The 14,234-nt window shown below is 39.2% G+C and overlaps 1 protein-coding gene across 9 annotated transcripts in view; it reads right to left on the reverse strand.

The window, feature by feature from the left end:
* LOC124135962 (poly(rC)-binding protein 3-like) overlaps positions 1 to 14,234 on the reverse strand; it is a 358,312-nt gene that overhangs the window by 193,847 nt on the left and 150,231 nt on the right. For all 9 annotated transcript variants that reach the window (XM_046501684.1, XM_046501683.1, XM_046501695.1 and 6 more), the window contains one exon: positions 4,198 to 4,254. The gene's annotated coding sequence lies outside the window, so the exon portion shown is untranslated. The remainder of the gene's footprint in view (positions 1 to 4,197; positions 4,255 to 14,234) is intronic.

Consider the following 14,234-nt stretch of genomic DNA (forward strand, 5'->3'; position numbering starts at 1 on the left):
TGTCTTGCAGCTGAGGAGGAGGACTCCATCTCACAAGTTCCTTGAAGAAAAGAAGCTCTTTCAATTCTTTTACTCCCATAATAAGTGAAAAACCTTTGGCAATGCTAAGTTCATCTTTCACTTTCAGATGTTGAGATTGCAAATTCAACAAATCATTTTTCTAACAATGCTCTCTGACAAGCTCAAGGTTCACCGTTTGCTGTTGGATGACAAACAAATAAGATCCTCTCATTGCAATTCGGATTTTTGCCGGGAATAATTTAAAAGACATAAAATAACTCATTCTTCATGAAACTTTCTTGTTCAAGATTTAACACAACTAAGGATTATTTTTTAAACTGTCATTTGTAAAAACATTAAATTAGCTTGTGTTGACATAAGTTGACACAAAGTACATATTTGACGACAACTTTTCCTTAACCCAACATGATAGACACGAATAAAGATACTGAACCAACCCACACTGAATAACACATTTCCCTTCATTAACATTGTAGAATCCTAAAAAGGTCTACTTACGGTCAGCTGAGTGGTAAATGCACTAGCTCATCATTTCAACCTTGGGCTAAATCATCCACCTGTCTCCAGGTGCCTGGAATACTCATCACACTCACTCATTCATTAAAGAGTGGAACACCGTTACAGCTTTGAGGTGAGGTTAAATGGGGTTAGACGTCGCGTCCAAGATCATTGCACTAATATGGCAACACACATGCGCGTGTGTGGCTGCTTGTACTAGTCAGACTAATGCCAATTACATAGTGCTAGCCTTCTGACATACCCTGCAACACTTAACAAAAACACCCCACTCAGACACAGTATACCAACTCTGAGCTGACCAGTCCTTGTTTTAGCCCCTTAATGCCGAACGCCAGACTAGGTAACAATAAGTACCATCTTTTAACGTCTTTTGGTATGACGTGGCCAGGGAACGAATCCCGGACCTTCCCCTCTCCGGACAGATGCTCTACAACTAAACCATGGAGGTGGTCGTTCAGCTTCGACTTCACACCATCGCACGCTGTTACCTGGAACCTTGATGCCCAGTTCGATACCTCACACCAAAAGGAAATTTGTAGTTTCAGTGGTGGTTTGATACCTGGCCATATTATACCAAAACACATTACAAGATGGTATTTGTTGTTCCCCTGCCTGTCGCTCAGCCTTAAGTGATAAAACAAGGCCAAGCCAGCAAGTCAGTATTATCTTTAGGAGTGGGGTATGTTTAAATGCGTCATGATATTTTAGAGGGCTAGCTCTAAAAAATCAACCAGTTGGGACTATCATCAGAGTGAGTGAGTGAGTATGGTTTTACGCCGCTTTTAGCAATATTCTAGTAATATCATGGCGGGGGACACCAGAAATGGGCCAGACACACACATGCATGCATGGCGCAACATGAACTAATAATCTTCAAGACCGCCTTCGTGGTCTAGTGGTAGAGCATCTGCCTGGTGAGATGAAGGTTGTGGGATTGATCCCCAGCCGCGTCATATCAACAGACGTTAAAAGATGGTACTTTTTGTTACCCTGACTGGCGCTCAGCATTAAGGACCTAAAACAAGGACTGATCGGCTTGGAGTCAGTATAAGGTGTTTGAGTGGGGTATTCATGTTAAACTGCAACATGGTACCTCAGTGGGCTCGCACCATAAAATCAGCAATCGTCCAGACATGTACAGCAGCCACACACACACACACACATGTGCATGCACGTCACCATATAAGTGCAATAATCTTAAATGCGAACTTCAACATCATTTCACCTCACCACCTAATAATCTTCAACAGGATGTTAAACTCCATTTCACTTCACCTCACCCACCAATGAGACATGGAAACTCAGCTAACCAACAATGTTATCAGGATGTAGAGGTATCAGACAGATGCTACAACAGTCACAATCAATTACAACACTAGTTCATTTGGAACAAGTAGAAACTTAATACTTGTCGACATGGTGAAGCTAACCGCTTGAAGGCAAGGTGAGCAGTGGGTGTTAAATCTAGGGCAGTAGGGAATAACAGCTTGTAACACACTTAGAATAGGTGACTGCAATTGGTTAAATCTCGGGCGGGCAGGGAATAACAAGTCTTATTCAACACAGCTCAACTGAAAGGCCACACATTTTTTATATTTCGTTTCATAACAATAACATAAAAATATTTATTATTATTATGTCTCCCGTCAGTAATATAGACCCTCAATAAAATATGTTATATATATATAAATTCCATGTCTATATCACTATCAGTGATTCAGGAAGCCAGCTGCAGTTTTAACTCAACGGTACAATGATTTTCATATTATTAAATATAGGATTGACATGGCTATTTATTTTATTTTTATTTTCTCCGCCCTAGTGTGGAAAAGCTAGAATAAATCCGTGAAACATAAAATTAAAAAAGTGTGGCCTTATGGTAACATAAATAATCTTATCTGGTTTATTGATGATGGAAGTTTGCAGACCAGAAATAGCTATTTACTTCCTATGATCATTTAATGGTTCATGTGGCTGAACACAATCATTCACATGATACTAATTATCACATGGTAATATTCCAATAGCTGTCTTTTATCTGTAGTTAACTATTCGTTTCTTCCCATTGGGAAGTGTCTACAGTTGGCCTAGCTATCCTATACAGTCTGAGAGAGTAGATGGGAGGTTATCAAATCCATATCATGTGGTGGATGGGTGGGTATGGATGGGTGGGTGTGTCTTGGTGATGCTATGTGTTACATATGGTTTAGTGTTCGGCTCAAGTCCTGAAAGTTGTAGTCCATATCTCCCACATAGTGTTCGGCTCAAGTCCTGAAAGTTGTAGTCCATATCTCCCACAGATGGGGCTGCTAACCAGCTTATGCTAAATGGGCCATGATACACGATGCACTTTTCGCAAAAGTGCAAAACCTTGAACAAAGCTTTGTTCACCTCTGGTCTTAATCGAATCGTCCAGCCTCAGCCTTTTGCATTTGCGAAGTTGTTACAAAGAATAACAACCTGCCGAAACAACATAACACACCTATGTTGGATAATATAAGTCGCCAACCAATCTCCAGGGGCATATGGTGTTATGTACCCTTGTGTGAGCCTATGTATCCTGGGCCGTCAGGCTTACAAACAGGGTACATCACACCATATGCCCCAAGGGATCAGTTGACAATAAATTTATCGCACTGACATTCATAAATACAGAACCAGAATATATGTCCGAAGTTTCACAAAGCTTTGATTCAGCCATTTTGACAGCCAGCACACGACGAAAACGAACCGAATTACTTCCCTTTACCCAATGCATTCGGATAAAAATCGGTTCACATCAGCTCAACAATACCCATGTGAGATAAGCAAGTTACCTTAGGTGTGCTACATCTATTTCTCAGTGGGCCATATGAGTGGGCTACATGTAAAATTATTGCCTGTTCCTTAACCAATAAGAAGAAAGGTGAATGGAAGGTGTGATAATGTGTGCTACCATTATGTATGTCTACAAATATTTGAGATGCATGCGATTTTCTGAACAATTATTTTTTCTGGCAAACATCACTGCCGTGTAGGGAGTGAATATTGTTCAAATTTGCAGTCACAATTTAACTTCAAAACACAGCAATATAACAAAAAAAATAACAGCAATATAACAGCAGTATTAATAGCTATATCATAAATGATCGATTCTGGGCCAACAACCTCGTGAGTGAAGCAAAAGTAATGATTTACATCATCAGGGTTCGATGACAAACATTCAGTCAAGTTAAAGGTGCCACAATGATGGTCATTATTTACGACAAGTGTAAGGTACTGTGTCATTACTTTGAAATAAGAATGACTAAGTGAACTCATTTTTTCGAGTACATTAGCATGTTGCATATATTCAGACCTGCAATAATCAACGTAATAACACATGACAGCGGTCTGTAAATAATCAAGTCTGGACCAGACAATCCAGTGATTGACATCATCAGCATCAATCTAAGCAACTGGGATGCGATGACATGCATCAACCAAGTCAGCAAGCCTGATCACCCAATCCTGTTAGTTGCCTCTCACAACCAGCAGTCACATTTTGGGCAAGCATGGGTTGCTGAAGCCCTTGTTCTTTTGAGTAGTACAGACTTGATTTGAAGTGTTGAAGACCAATTCTATCCCAGATCTTCACAGATCTACAGCTGTAAAGCTACACAAACACAGCACACATACCTGTACACTATTGCAGTCTCCCTGAGAGGGGAAAGGCATCCATACACTGCAGGAAATCTGGAAATGCAAAACTCAGAGTAAACAACTTGGCAATAATTTAGACACAAACCTTACAAACTTTATAATATGGGGAGGATGGGTAGCCAAGTTGTCTAAGGCGCTACAAGAGCTCCCCTCCCCATGAGTTACTGATGGCACACCAGGAACCTCTGATCTTTGTTTGAAATCCTGCTTTGGCCAGATTATGTTTCTAGGTTTGTCTGCACCATACCCTTGACCAAACAGGTGAAGGTCTAAGACCTGCATCACTTCGGGCTTTCCTGCCACATCAAGCTCATGCCATGGTATAATTGGAATACTGTTAAAAGCGGCATTAAACTCACTCACTCACTCACAATAATGGGATAAGCCTGTGAAATGGCAACTATAATGACCACATACCGAACAAGACTCTGGGAAGGGCTGGTGTGACTGACAACAAGCAACACATGCAACTTTTGTACTACAACATCAAGTGATGACATGACAGACTAACTATAGACATGAAAGAATCGGGTGTTCTTTAACTTGTTTTTAGCAATTTATGTACCTTGACTGTGCGTGATGGTATCAGTCCAAAATTGAAACTGCTGAGAGAAGGATAGTTATCGGTCAGTCAGTAAATTCACGTGAGCAAAAAAAGGCCTTTATCATACCTAATCCTTTCTTCAACAGAGCTGCAATATTTTGCACTGAAATATACTTCATAACTTTAAATGTGTTTGTGATGGGTACCTCCGATGAAATTCAATAAGCTCAACTTTTCACAAACACCCGGTTTCATCAGTATTTGATAATGATTCATAAGCACATCCTGAGGATACAGTTGGAATTTTTGGGTTTTGGTTTGGGGTTTTGGTTTGTTTTTTTTATTCTTGTTTTTGTTTTCTAATAAGCAGCAATGGAGTGTGCTTTTAGCAGAGATTGCTTATGATTATGGAAAGGGTATTATTGCTTTTATTAACATAGCAGGTACCATCATCTGGACAGCCAAGTCACAAGTGAAATATGTTTTAAGTACAGATCCTGTCTGAGCTGTATTGTAGCTGTATTGAGTGTACTATCATCCCAGCAAGTCCTAGAGTCTGGCCACAGAGCAGATACAATCAAGTGAGTGAGTATTCTTTTATGCTGATTTTAGCACTATTCAAGCAATATCATCAACAAAAGAATGGGCTTCACATATTGTACCCATGTGGGGAATCAAACCTAGGCTTTGGCATGATGGGTGAACGCTTTAACTATAAGGCTACACCATTGCCCAAACACAATCAAACAAATCAACAAAGAAACCTGTGAAAGCTTTTACGAATAACATCACAAGAGACACTGTGTTTGCCTATGATATATTACAATCAACCGACAGCATGTATGTAGGGATTTACCTAGGCCTCCTCAGTGGCCAATATTAGGGCTCAATTGTCAGCAAAATTCCCAAATGGGAATTTAAAAGTTTTCATTTCATGTAAATAGAATCATAACTAATGTGATGGCTTGGTGGTCGAGGGGACTTGTATTTCATTGATAACAAGACCATACAAGTGTAAGAGGTTAAATTGTACATTATTGTATTGTATTGTATTGTATCATTTGTTGGTTGGTTCTTTAACCCTACACCCAGCAATATTCCAGCTGTATGACAGTGGTCTGTATATAATCCAGTCTGGACCATACAATCCAGTGATTGACATCATAAGCATCAATCCACACAATTGGGATACGATGACATCCATCAACCTGGTGAGTTAGCCTGACCACCTGATCCTGTTACCTAATTCGACAAGCATAGTCGCCTTTTACGGCAAGCATGGGTTGAATGCAATGTTAAAATACTTCTGGAAATGAGATATATAAGGAAATCCCAATGACAGTTTGGAATCCTAAATAATTCTCTGTGTAATGTGTATTCTTGTTAACTACAGCAGCATAAAAAAGACACTAATATAATGTAATCATTACATATTGTAGTCACACTTTTATGAAAAAGCATTTGTGATCATACAGGGGAAAGACACACCCCTTACGAAAAAATGTTAGTAATCAGTAATCGTCTGAGCAGATAATCTCTGTCGCTCTCTGACAATGTACCTTGACATCAAGGTTATGGAGACTTGCTATAGTTAGATAAGAAGACTGCTACTACAGCTAGACCTGTTCACTTAAGTGCAATGTCAATAGAGTCAGAAGAATGCAACTGGGAAACAGTTGCGACCTATCTGGTAAAACATGTTTCCTGTCATGTCAAATAAATTTAGAACTACTTTTTTTAATACAATTTGTGATTTAAATATTGAAAAGAATCTTAACAAACAATTTAATTCTATGGTTCTTCACATTTTAAGATTAAATATTTTCTGTCAAAACCTTCACAGTAATGAATATAAGATTAAAATATCTGACCTTTGACAATTTGAAAAACAAAAAATAAATACCACAACAATACTTTGATCTAAGGCAATGCATCTACACAAGTTAAAATGCCAGTGTGTGCAGTTACAAGAATGAGCCAAGAATCCAGCAGTGATAGTTTTAAAGAGCCTGCACCTTTGATACAAATCTAAAATGGGCTGAATATCTCCTGTGCATTTCAAGCCTTCATTAACTTCTTCATTACACATGTATGGCCAACACTCGTCTATTTCATTTTTCACATTCCGCTAAGCATGTCCAGTTTTAATTACAACCTGTTTTCATTTCCTCTATAATGTTTTTCCCTCGATTGAGGGCAGACATAATATTTTTTGGGTACCATTTCTGTTCTTTTTTCACCTGATTGCAAACCAGCAATGCAGGCTGGAAAATGCCCATCGGGGAGTAATATGGATTGGGGATCAAAATGCAGTGTCCCATGAAATGCCCTTGCAGCTGAAGGCTCATTCCAGGAAGCATCAAATATTTGAGGTACTTTCAGAAGGACGTTGTGAAGACTTTCCTCCATCAATCAATATTCGTTGTGATAGCCCCTTAAATTGGTGGGCAACATTACATCACAGTATCACCTCATGACAAAAAAATTTGAACTTGGTTTAATAGTGTTGGTAAAGGGGACGCTCATTTACTCAATGACAGTTATATTGTCTCGGAGGCTTTTTCTTGACTCGTCAAAATTTGAAGAGAAATCTTATGCCTGTCATAAATAGCCAAGCTTGAAATTGAAGATTTCTATCTCTTCAGAAGTTCAACCTTGAAACCACAAGACCATCAGCTTGAGGTGTCACTGGCACCTTCTGAACAAACCATTGCGGTTGAGCAGTTGAGTTTTTCACCATTTTCAATCACGCAGCTAACAATTCCATGCAAGTTTAGGGCATCACAATCACTGGGCCATGATGCATAAGGATAAAATTGTATGAAATTTATCGCATGAACTGTAGTCAGTAATTAACTCAAATCTATTTCGTGATTATGTGTTGTTTGTGTTGTTTAATGATAAGCAATATGCCAAATATGTGCTTTGTTTCGTTTGTTTGTTTGTTGTTTAACAACGCACTCAGCAATATCCCAGCTGTATGACGGTGGTCTGTAAATAATCAAGTCTGGACTAGATAATCTAGTGAGTGACATCATGAGCATCGATCCAAGCTGGTGAGGTGAGGTGAAATTGGGTTTAACGTCGCGTCCAAGATTATTGCACTTATATAGCGACGTGCATGCACGTGTATGTGTGTGTGTGGCTGCTTGTACTAGTCCGGACTGATGCCGATTTATAGTGCTAGCTCACTGAGATACCATGCCGCAGTTTAACATGAATACCCCACTCAGACACAGTATACTGACTCCGAGCCGACCAGTCCTTGTTTTAGCCCCTTAATGCCGAGCGCCAGACAGGGTAACAACAAGTACAATCTTTTAACGTCTTTTTGTATGACGCGGCCCGGGATCGAACCCTGGACCTTCCGCTCTCCGGGCGGACGCTCTACCACAAGACCACGGAGGCGGTCTCGATCCAAGCAATCAGGATACGATGATATGCATCAACCAAGTCAGTGAGCCTTACCAACTAATCCCGTAAGTAGCATCTCAAGACAAGTATGGGTTGCTGAAGACCTATTCTAACCTGGGTCTTCATGGGAATCAAATCTACCAGGGATGTTTGGTTGGGTTTCTTTTCATTCTCCTTGATGATGGAATTTGTTTCCTGATATGGCGGACTACCATTCCTGCAAATACCTGGTGTCGTCACTGATTTTTTTAGATCCATCCTGATAATTTCCACTGCTATTTTCCCTGAAAACCAGTGATGTCACCAGGTGTTTGGAAGCAGCATACTGTGTCTGAGTGGGGTATACCATACCGTATTTGACATAATACACGCCCAGGGCGCTCTCAAAATTAGAAATAGGAGGCTCTTATTAGAATATTATTTTGTAAAAAACAACAGTTGAAAGATCATAAATTTTGTGGTTTACGCTGACGGCCTGAAATGTTTATATACGGCAGATATATTTTTTCAGAATTTAATTGCCAATAATTAAGGATGCATGTAACACACGTATTATAAATAAGTCTTGTGTAAATTGATCAATCGGAAGGGGTGCTAATTGGAATTGTTCACTAGCCAATATATTACCGTATATGACCGCGTATAAGCCGAATTTTGAGGACCAGAAAAAAGATTCTGTAGAAAGGGGTCGGCTTATCCACGGGATACACTTTCATGATAGTATTTTTCAGATCGTGATCTGTCAGAAACATCGCCTGAATGACGGTCCGATAGATTACAACTTCCCGAAAGTTTGGAAGTTGCCACAACTAGAGCCATTATTGTTATAAATTATCAATAAAGTTATTATTATACACCAATGTTGTCATTATTAAAAAAATGTTATGCATGTTACTACTTCCGATAATAAGTTTTCAATTGAATGTTCAAAGTTTATCGTTCTTCGTCAACTCCACAATCTTTACATGTAACAATATACGTAATTCACAGCTATAATATATAATCCCCAGATAAAATCGCCAATAGCTATTACGTACGTTTTGCAAAGTTCATAAATTGATAGTGAACAAGTGTCTACCTTTATTGAAAGGGGCAAATAAACAACTGTATTGGCGAGTTATTCCGTTCGCCATTTGCAAAAACATGTGATCAGCTGTTTCCTGTGACGTCACAAACGGTGACCACTGTGATTGCTTCCTGTTGTTTAAAGCAACACGGTACACAAGGAAATGAGCATTGATAATAACGGGCCGATTGCTATTGTCATGTTGTTTACACAAACATTTTCAAGTTGTGGGTGCTTAGCGATCGTGTTGGGAGTAGGGGCTTAATTCCTTTGTTTTCGAGAGATTAGTTTAATAAACTGGAAAAGCCTGTGAGTAAGTGATGGTCATTCAATGTGTTCATAGTATGATAGTTTATTTAATTCAATTGGATTAACATACAATAGTGGTGTAAAGGGGGTTATAAAAGTTGGTATATTTTTACTGACTGACATTTTCATCATGAGTTTTAAACGAAAACGCCATGCTTACGATGCTGAATTCAAACTGCGAGTTTTCGCTCCAGCTGATATATTTTCTCACGGGTTCAGAATTCTATATACACCGATTCACAAAATGGCGCTTGGTTGTTGATGGCAACTATAACGATCATTATGAGATTAAAAAAACCCACGAGAAACAGCTTCCCACATTATGAAAGTGGATGACTGGTTTGTTAAATCTTTATTAGAAATAATAATGACTTTTTCAATATAATTACAACGTTTTTCATCTTATATTTTTGAATATCTGCGAGTACCGGCACATGTCTTGCAGTCCGACTTCGCAGTGTTTTTTGTCTTTCAATTCCTGATTCGGCTTATCTGCGGGTCATATCATTTTCTTTCGTATTTCAATGGTCAAATTAACACCTCGGCTTATCTACGGGGTCGGCTTATCCGCGGTCATATACGGTAACAAATATCGCCATGGGCGCTTATTAGAGCGGGGCGCTTATTACGTCAAATACGGTATGTGCTAAACGGCAGTTTGGTAACTCAGTGCATGTTGCTATATATAAGTGCAATAATCTTGACTGTGATGTTACACTCTTTTCATCTCAGCACCATTGTGACCATCAACAAGCACAGAGTTTTGAGTATTCCTTGAAAGTAACTCTAACATATGCTAGTCAAATCTAAATTCCCTGATTACATCTCTCCAAAGCTTACAGCTTTGCACAGTCACATGAAATCAAATTCATCTCTCATAACCAGTAGAAAACCAATTACGCCATGGGGGACAATTTCAAGTTCAGGGGAAAACTTAATAATTGTGTTTGTCTTCACAGCATTTTGTACAGGGTGAAAAATGCATTAATATACAGGAAAGCATGACTTGGGTGACTTAACTAATTATCTGTCTGTCAGGCCATTTTCTATCTGTGTCAGCTCATCTGTCTTTATTTGATACCATAACAGTGACATTAATACCAACTGATTTTCATACTTGTGTATAAAATAAATACAAAGAGACATTAAATGAATCATAGATAGTTTGTAAATCTGTCTGCATGTCTGTGACTTCGATAGTGTAATCAAATCTTTAAGAATGTAAGCTGGTATAGTATTGTGTATGCACAATGCAATTAACTGGTGCTGACAAACTAAGAAACATAATCGGGGCAAACCGGGACTCAAACCCACAATCATAGGTTTCTGGCGTGCCCAAGGGATGCAACTCTGCACAGCAAATTGCGGCGCCTTAGACGACTGGGCCCCCCCATGCCCCCAATGCTTTATTAAGCTATGGCTTCACTGCATTGTGACATTGTCAATGTCATCCTATATTGAATGCAGCCGCGCATTAGGAATTGAGGGAAATTCATAAATACAAAAATATTTACCCAATTACACACAAAAATTGCACACTCGACTATTGAAATTATTACTTTTTTCTTTATATGAACAATCTGTCTATACGTGGTTAAAATATTTTAATAAGTTAGATACTGTTATTTATACTGTTCGATGTTTCTCCACTTAAATAAGTACGGCTGCTTCTGCTCGTCCGGACTAATGCCAGATTTATAGTGCTAGCCCACTGAGATGCCATATCACAGGTTAACATGGATACCCCTCTCAGACGCAGCATCCTGACTCCAAGCCAACCAGTCCTTGTATTAGCCTCTTAATGTTGAACACCAGACAGGGCAACAACAAGTACCATTTTTTAACTTCTCTAGGTGAAACGCATCCTGGGGATCAAACCAGTGACCTTCCACTTTCCTGCCAGACACTATCCACAAGACCATGGAGGTTATTAACTTGAAAGTAATCTTTAAGGGAATACTTCATACGTGGATAAATACAGCACCCCTACATGTTTATAAACTTGCCAAGCATTAAAGTGGAATTCCAATAACATTTGAAGTGTTTATTTGGTCCTCTCAGTCTACACAACAACAGCTACCTCTGTGCCTTGTATCGGATTTAAAATCAGCACATTCACTTCAACCTTTGCTTAAAAAACATTTTACTTTAGGCAACACAGTTTCTAACAACCCCAAACATTATTGCAAACGTAAACCTGTTTATTCCAAAACCATATAAGCTCTCCATACAATCACCAATAGGTCGAAATATGAACCTAACATAAATACCCCTTACCTGGGAGATCAAACAAATTTTGGAAAAGAAAACAGATCACGAAATAAATAAACTAAGTCGTTTCTTTCAAAAGGCCAATGATGAGGGCACCACACCTTCCAAACTATTTCCATGCATCATTAACAGTAGCTCTGTTGGAGCCATACGTCTTCACCTCTCACAACTGTCATACATCACATATATCACTAAACATCCTTGACTTGCCTTCATCGTAGCTTCCATAAATCAGTTTGCTAAATTACCACACCAAGGCTTAACAAATTTTCTTTTGGAATACACATTTTCCATGAGACTTGGATTGATTTGGGCAAGATTACAACTTTGTATATTATAATCGTGACATGTCTATCACGTACGGTGGAACTTGAAACTCCATTCACACACTTGTATTGATTGTTGATGTTCATGCAATTCAACAGCAGCCTGTAAACAATCAAATCTGCACCAGACAGTCTGTGAAATATGGGTGTGTGAGTTGGGTTTAACCCCACTTCTAACAGTATTCCAGTTATATCGCGGCATGTCAGCTTAATGTGGGAGGAAAGACCGAAGTGATGCAGGTCTCAGACGTTTACCACATCGGTGAAACCCACGAGCACGGGTATGGTGCTGACAAACCTAGAAACATAGGGGCGAACCGGGATTCGAACCCACAATCATAGGTTTCTGGCGTGCCCAAGGGACGCAACTCTGCACAGCGAATCGCGGCGCCTTAGACGACTGGGCCACCCGTGCCCCAGTCTGTGAAATAGCCACCTGCCTGCAAGCACATGGCATGCAAAATGTTGGTTGGGCTAAAGATTCTGAAATGTCCCAAGCCCGACTGGCTAATGACATTTTAATGTTGATGTTTTTTATGCACACCTCTAAGTTGATCGACATAAACAAATTCTCCCATTTCTGTAGATCAATATGACCATCAAATATAAAAAGTAAAATTAATATCTGTAATGAACCAAGGATGTGAAGTCACCTACTGACTGCTGCCTTGGCGTCATCGTCATCGTATCATGTGAACCACGGACATTATCAGCAGTGCCATCCGAATTTTGTATCCAAAGCTGATATGTTGAGTGGTGACTACGTTTTCGGTCAAAGCTGAAGCTTGGTTAGACATCTTAAATTGGGTTATGTCCTCAAAGCAGTTTCAATTGACAAGAAACACTGAAGTGGCAAGTGGGCAAGTTGGGGCATACACTTCTTTGAACAGCATTTCAGTTCCATCACGGCATGTCATTTTGATGTGAAGTGATGCAAGTCTTGGACATGTACCAGTTTGGTGTTTCAGCACATGACTTGCTGACAAACCAAGAGACAGGGAGAAACCTGGAGTAGTCCAACATTTCAGCCCAGCTCCATAATATTCACTCCATTTTCCCCAAAAATAGTTCAGTATTTTTTAAGTTCTATATCTAAGGACAAATATTTTTCTTTCTTTATGGTTTAGATTGTGGCCCACGAATTCAGGTCGGTCCAAAAAATACAAATAAAACAAATCCAAGGTCAAAATAATAAAGGAAATATCTGAAAGTAAATACAACAAAGGCTTAGAATGACTTCAAACAAAGTTACCAAGGCTGCCAGAACAGAGTCTAGTCTCCCTTTCTGGTCAAGTAAGGGCAGGTGCTCATGGAAGTGGTAGAAATTAACTGAAATTCATCATAGGGTAAAGAAAATATATACGAGCGAATTTGACAAAACTTCAGGTATCCATCCAGATCTTCAAATGCACATTTTAGGGAATGCATAGAAGAAGGCATCTTTTAAGAACACCCTCCTCGACAGGTTCAATGAAGGAAACAGCCTAGTCGTGTGTAGAGCGTAATTACTGGCAATTCATCTGTCCAAAGCCTCTGTAACAAGCAATTCAATAAGGCAATCTTCAGAGAGGAACTCTATCTCCTGCTTTGACCGACTTAATTCACCACTGAGCCCAGTTCACATCTTGCACCTACCATTTCAAAGTGACACAAGACGAGGCACGATCATTATTTGTCAATGTATTCATGAAAAGAAGAAAAGGGTTAGATAAAAATGAATTCAATTTCATGATGCAATGACGCCTCAGCATCCTGTTGTTATTTTCAAATGCTTTCATCAAACAAAATTCTTGTTCTTGGTACAATCTTAATTCATATCATTTTCACATCTTGTTATTTCAGCACCACCATCTGCCTAAGACGCAGTCAGAGTCTTGTACTACTTATTGAATTTCAAGCCATTTAATGCCATGTAGCTTATGCACAGACACACTCAAGTCTAGAAAACTATCTCTTTGAGACAAAAAGTAATATATTGCGCAGACAATCGAAGTCAGTAATTCATACACTTACACATTGTGTCTCATTTGTCAGATAAAAGATCACATAGAAACATTTAAAAAACAAACATAAATCATTTGTT

The sequence above is a fragment of the Haliotis rufescens genome, unplaced genomic scaffold, assembly GCF_023055435.1.
Source record: "Haliotis rufescens isolate VD_foot unplaced genomic scaffold, xgHalRufe1.0.p SCAF_4, whole genome shotgun sequence".
NCBI classification, from domain to species: Eukaryota; Metazoa; Mollusca; class Gastropoda; order Lepetellida; family Haliotidae; genus Haliotis; species Haliotis rufescens.